Source organism: Oreochromis niloticus, linkage group LG16 (assembly GCF_001858045.2).
Source record: "Oreochromis niloticus isolate F11D_XX linkage group LG16, O_niloticus_UMD_NMBU, whole genome shotgun sequence".
Taxonomy (NCBI): domain Eukaryota; kingdom Metazoa; phylum Chordata; class Actinopteri; order Cichliformes; family Cichlidae; genus Oreochromis; species Oreochromis niloticus.
In genome coordinates, this window is record NC_031987.2 from 32,922,733 (window position 1) to 32,929,379 (window position 6,647).

Here is a 6,647-nt window from a genome sequence, read left to right on the forward strand (position 1 = left end):
ATGGGGTGATATGGTACTGTAAGGTCTAAACCTGTAGACCTCACGTGTGAGCCATGGTTTCTGGTTGGCCTGCACAGTGATAGTCTTGGTCTCTATGACATTATTAATGCACTTTGAGATAAAGGCAATGGCAATTTCTGTGTATTCCTGCAGGTCTGTGGTGTTGTCATATGGGGCAGCCTTTTGAAAGTGCCCCCCCCCCAACCCACACACCTTTTGCAGATTTATGTGGATCCATTGTGATAAGAGGAAAATGAGCTTTCTTAAATAACTTAATAAGACAGTTTAAAGGTTCAAAGGGTGATGTTAGAGTCGGTCCAACTGCAGGTGAGTAATTTAGGACTGTCACTACAGCAACAAGGCTGATAAGTCTGCTGGTGCAGAAAAAAGGAGATGGGAAGGTCCGAGCTGTTCATTTACCTAAATCTTAAAAGCTGTGTGTGGGAAACACTAGTTCTCTGTTATAAAACTCCAAAACATGAATTCTATACAACTTGAATGTTTTACTTATTTTTGTTCATCTGAATTGCAAATAATGATTTTGAGCTCAATTCTCTAAAACTGATGTCTGAAATATGTTGTTCAGTTAAAATGTGTCAGATGAATGAAAAGCAATTTTTGCAGCAGTTTATGAACATTTAACTTTTAGGTATATGTAGAGTTGTTGTTGTCAGCCTCAGACAGCTGAGGACAACAACAGCAGCAGCAATAAGCGTTTGTTCTACTGCTGCTACATGAAAACTGCTGTGATACAAAGTTGATCCTGTGTCGGATGAAAGATATACTGACATTTCCCCGAGGTTTGCATGTACATTTAAAATGAAGTGAAATAAAAGGATCAATTATTAACTCTGGCCTAGTGATCTTTACAATGTATTTTACTGGTTGACTGAAATGCTATGTTGTGTGGACTGTTTCAGCTTTTTAAGTGAATAAAAAGACTCACAGGTGAACTTGTTGCTCGGGTACTTCATTTTCCATAGATTTATTACAACTGAAAGTGCAGCAGGTGTACTGCAGAGTCTCATCATCTAACTTTGAACTTTCTCTTCTGTTTAATCTTTGTGTATTTATAAAACTTTTTAAACGATTGACTAAATCAGTGAGCATGCTGTTTCAGAACCAGGGACAGCTCTCTTTTTTGTGTGCAAGGCGTCTGCCACACAAGAGAGGAGGTGAGATCGCATGACCCGATCGACTTCCTCTGAGACTCTACTAAACCCACAGTACTTCAACACAGCTCACACTGTTACACTGGAGGCAAAAAATAACCCCCAAAGCCAACAAACCAGGCTATTAGCTGTAATAGTATCATCTGTCCACAAGGTGTCAGAATTCACTGGTCGATTCACTGAACAACCCTCTGATATCCATAAAGTAAAACACTTCTCAGGCACACCCTACAGCCTGATTATTTGCTTTGCAACAACCCCACCAACTTCATATGTCTACATTATTGCTGTTGAAGAGGATGGATGGATGGAGTTTGATGAGCCAGTACCTTCTGCTTCTGTATAGTCTTTATACAGTAATAAACAGCCGTGAATGTTATTGTGTATGAGTTTTCTTGAATGAGGCTGCTCACGAGTCACAGTGAGGTTTAAGCCCACCAGGTTGTACTGCATGGGAGACGAGGAGGAAAGAAGTAAACCTGCAGGAGAAACTCACGCTGAGCTACAAGTGAAAGAAAAAAGTGCAAAAACATAGAAAAGCCTTGTATAAAAGAAGAACTTTCCCCCTCCGTTCCTCCTCCATCAAATCTCTTTCAAGTACAGGACAATTCAAAATCGATTCAGTATGTGTGTATGGATGGATTTATGTGGATGGACTAAAGAAGTTCAAATGAAACATGAAAGCACATAGCAAAGTGAGGAGAAACTGGGAAAGTGCTCAAAGCTTTAGCTGTCTGTGAAAATCAACTAAAATAACAAAAATGTTTGTCAGGTTACATGGATGAAAATCATCACTTCACAAGATCACTCAGCAGCAACATGACTGTAAGTAGAAGCTCCTCTTTGACTCTCTAAAAACATTTCATATTTGAAAGTCCTGAAGTGCAGAGTGTGATGTAAAAAAGTAGACGCTCAAAGTAAAAATAGTATTTTATATTCAGTTCTGGATTTAACAGGGATCCAGTGGAGAGAAGCCAATATAGGAGAACAACAACAACTCTTTCAAGAATTTTGAGATGAAAGGAAGCTTGGAGACTGGCCTATAAGTAGCTAAGGCAGCACGCTCAGGAGATGGCTTTAAGGGTTTAACTACTGCCAGCTAGAAGGCCTGTGGTACATTGCCGCTTATATCTATTTAGTTATAATATATGATTGAGCCATATGCAGTGATGGGAATAACGGCGTTACAAGTAACGGCGTTACTAACGGCGTTACTTTTTTCAGTAACGAGTAATCTAACTAATTACTATTCCTATCGTTACAACGGCGTTACAGTTACTAACAAGAAAACGCGGTCCGTTACTATTTTTCAACAAACAGACGGTTGAAGCTGTGTTCAGCTTACCGCATCTTATATCAGCTGCAGGAAGTAGCTGTAAGTAATCTGGACGCTACAGCTTTAAGCAGCTGCGCGCTCCCGCGGACGGTAATCACGATCACTGTCCAGCACAACACCTGGAGCTAAGGAGGCAAAACAATCGCATGAGTGCTGCTGTTTGACTGAGGAAGAATAAAGTAGTCGTGGTAAGTCAATCACATGACCACTTAAAGACAAAGCAACAAGGTGCCAGTTTTTAAATTGTGTCGATAGGCCACGTAAAACCAGAGTCAGGATAAACAAGATATACGCGGCGTTTTTTCCTCAATAGTTTCGCCACGTTAGCGCTAGCAAGCACTCTCTGCTTATGAGCAAAAAACAAAACAAAAAAAAGTTTTAGGAGTGACGGCGAGAGAAAGAGAGAGAGAGAAAGAGAGGGAGGGAGGGAGGGAGAGAGAGAGAAAGAGAGAGAGAGAGAGAGAGAGGGAGGGAGGGAGGGAGAGAGAGAGAAAGAGAGGGAGGGAGGGAGGGAGAGAGAGAGAAAGAGAGAGAGAGAGAGAGAGCAGGAAAAGAGAGAGAGCGAGTTTTGAGATGTGAGATTTGTGACGTTTAGCGTGTTTGGAGTGTGTAGTTAATGTGTTGTCTTGTGTAGTTAATGTCTTGTGTAGTTAGTGTGTGGTGTCGTGGATAGTTTTGTGTTGTGTGTCAGAACAATGAGGCGACTGCTGTCTCCAGGTAGAAACAGCAGTGATACACCTGCTGTTGTCAGACCTGCAGGTATCAGGCTGTGATGTTCTCCTTTATAGTGGACAGAAATGATTTTTTTGCAGTGGCACAAATAATTTGTGTGGTTTCTTATTGAAGAACAGCTGATTGTTTTGTAAATAGTTTGAAATGGTTACTTAAAAAAAGGGTAAAAGGTAAATGGATGCAAATAACTTTGTTGTTTGCAAAACTTGTGCATAGGATTTTAAAATTGACAATTAATATTTGCATTTGAAGTTATGAAATATGATTCATTAAACATGTTTATGGTTGTTACAGTAAAAATATAACTTTTTCTACTGTGATTTATATGTTTTTTGTCTGATTTTAGATCAATTCTGGTTATACAGTATGACAAAATGACAACATGACTGTAAATTCAGGCACGTGAGGTTGTGCTGAAAAGGATGATACCAAAGAAGGCAAAGTAAATAGTTTTTAAAGGTAAAATGTGGAGGGAAAATCAAGAGTAGTAAAAAAATGGCCAATTATACCCTGGACCCCACAGGGTTAAACTTTTTTTTTTTTTTTTTTAAAGTAACGCAATAGTTACTTTTCCAAGTAATTAATTACTTTTAGAATATTGTAACTCAGTTACTAACTCAGTTACTTTTTTGAAGAAGTAACTAGTAACTATAATTGAATTACTTTTTCAAAGTAACTTGCCCAACACTGGCCATATGAAGGAATCACATGATTGTTACTCCATTATAAAATATTATATTTTTACCATATGTCATGTAAATTATTACTGTCATAAGTTTTTCTTAGTTCCGTTATTGTGTCCTGTGGCATAAATCATTTGTTTGACAGAAAGTGTGTGTGTGTGTGTGTGTGTGTGTGTGGCGGGGGGGGGGGGGTGTGTCTCTCTAGCCTGGCTACAGTCATGAGGAGTCATTTTTTTTACATTACCATCTAGGTAGCCAGGTACCATATTATATAAAATTGATTAACTCAAATGCAGTCCACAACTCCTGGATAGAATTAGAACAAATAGATTGTAACAACATCAAATTTCAAGACCTTCATCTCTGACTCTTTTAAATGCAATAACAGTTTCAAAAACCAGTTGATCTCCTCCTCAACAGCTTGATGGAAAACCCTTGGGATTTCAAATTCTTTGGTATAATCTCCAATTTGGCACAATCCAGATTTTCAGATTAACAGAGCAACTCTTCACTTTTGAACAAAAGAAATATTCTCTACTACCTACAACTTAAAAATGCAATTAAGAAAAGATTTCCTATGCTTCACCTACCTGTGCACCACAAAATCAATACACATACCCATCTCCATACTTGACTTTGTATTCAATGTACTCAAAACACTGCAGGCACGTATTTTCATGCGTTATGGCTGTGTTCACCTGTTCAGCACTCAAAATCTTTCCTCTGTCTTGGGCTGCAGAATCCAAAGGTCTCCTCATTTGTGCTTCACATCTTGTGTCTTCACATAACTTCAATTAGTCTTCCAACCAAACAAGGTAAACCCACTAAGCCAATAATAAGCCAATAAGCCAATAATACTTATCAACTGGAAAAAGAAACAATCGTTGAGCATTAATCATTGGTTGAATATCCTAATTGAGCACATATCGATGGAAAGAGTATCTGCCTCTTTAAAGAAAAGTATGACACACTTTATTGAAACATGGTCTCCATTCATTAACTCATTAGATATGACTGTAGAAACCTGATTTTGCCTGTGATCAAATTCCACAATGGATATTCTTAATTTTCCTTTCTAAACATATCATTAATACTAATTGGGTCTCTATATTTCTCTATTGTTAAGTCTTCAATTGTGTTTTGCAGTTTCAAGATCTCCGTCAGGATTGATGGCTCTGACTTCACTTCCCTGTGTGGCGTGGGGTTGGTTTTGGACCTCACCTGTCTTGATTCTTTTAATGCACAGCACTATTTTAGCACACATTGCACTGCACCCACAGCTGTCAGACTCCTGAACGCTGCCTCCTGACATCTGACCCACGTTAAACTCATGGACTGAACATACACACACCCACAACCACCTACACACACACACAATGGACAACCGTACCCTCAAACACACAATAATAACATGGGCTGAACCACCACTCACAACCACTAGCACTTTATACAGCCTCTGTAGGAATTATCCACATATCTCACTTATCTTAACTGCACTACTGTATAGTTCTGTGTAAATAATCATTCTGTACATACAATAATTTTTAATCCTACAACTGTTTATAACTTGCATAGTTCACATTTCTGTATAACTGTATATCTCATATTCTGTATAGTTTTTCATATTTATATCCTGTTCATAGCCTGTACATAGCTTGTACTCACTACAGCCTGTACATACTTATAGTTATAGAATATTCATAACATACTTCATACCGTGTACATTATAACATACCATAATAGACCCATTTCTGTAATATACTTACATATCTATATTATTGCTAATATATATTGTAATATATCTATATCATGGCTAAAGCACTTCTGGATGGATGCGAACTGCATTTCGTTGCCCTGTACCTGTGACATGTGCAATGACAATAAAGTTGAATTCTATTCTATTCTATTGACACATTTAACTCATAACTATATTTATGTAATGCACAGTAGGACACAGTAGGTGTTAAGGGCAGGTTGGAATGGTGGTGGGGAGTCACATTGCAGGACCAACTGGGAGAATAGGGGTTACGAGACTTGTGGGTTGGTCATATGGGGGTTTATTTTATTTTCCTCTCTATCTCCTGTATTGTCTCTTGGCTCCAGGTGGGTAAAGAGTGGCACTGGATACGTGGGGCAGTGGGGCCGGAGGCTGCCTGAATCTGCAGGTTCTTTCCAACTTGGCTCTCTGGCTCCCTCGCCTCCCCCTTTCTTCCCCTTGATCTGCCCCCCATGTGTTGTACTTGCCTGTGTGTTCCAGCCCCAGGGTCCTCCCTGCGAGCCTGCTCCGTTGTCCTTTTTTCCCATCTTTCTGGGTTGGCGTTGGTTGGTTTTTCTGATCATGTTTGAGGAAAAAGACTTCACCTGCTTCATTCAACTTCTGCTGCTCCTGGGAAAATATCATATTCATCAAATCAGATATTAATCATGTCTGTCAAGAACTTCTCCAATACAGCACCACAGTTAAAGTACTTGCAAACAAAAAGGCAATTAAAATGAATGACATCTTGTAGAAATGTTCTGTAAACTTGCGAGTCTCTATTACATTTATTTTAGATTATTATTCTGTTATTATTTTTTTTAGTATTCCTCCACTTTTATTCCCATTTATTCCTGGCATAAAGATGTTCTGTATATACTTGGCAATTGCTAATAAAGTTTTGGGGAAAAAATATTTCCTGTAAATGCAGAGGGGAGGAGAAAACGGCAGTCAAAGTGAAAGTCCTT

At 38.8% G+C, this 6,647-nt stretch overlaps 1 long non-coding RNA gene across 1 annotated transcript; it reads left to right on the forward strand.

Annotated features, from left to right (window-relative positions):
- The first annotated feature begins 2,640 nt into the window (after window positions 1-2,640).
- Window positions 2,641-5,273, forward strand: LOC112844131 (uncharacterized). The gene is made up of 3 exons (XR_003216732.1): window positions 2,641-2,696; window positions 4,663-4,738; window positions 5,070-5,273. It is a non-coding gene; the product is annotated as an uncharacterized LOC112844131 (long non-coding RNA).
- The last annotated feature ends 1,374 nt before the right edge of the window (window positions 5,274-6,647 follow it).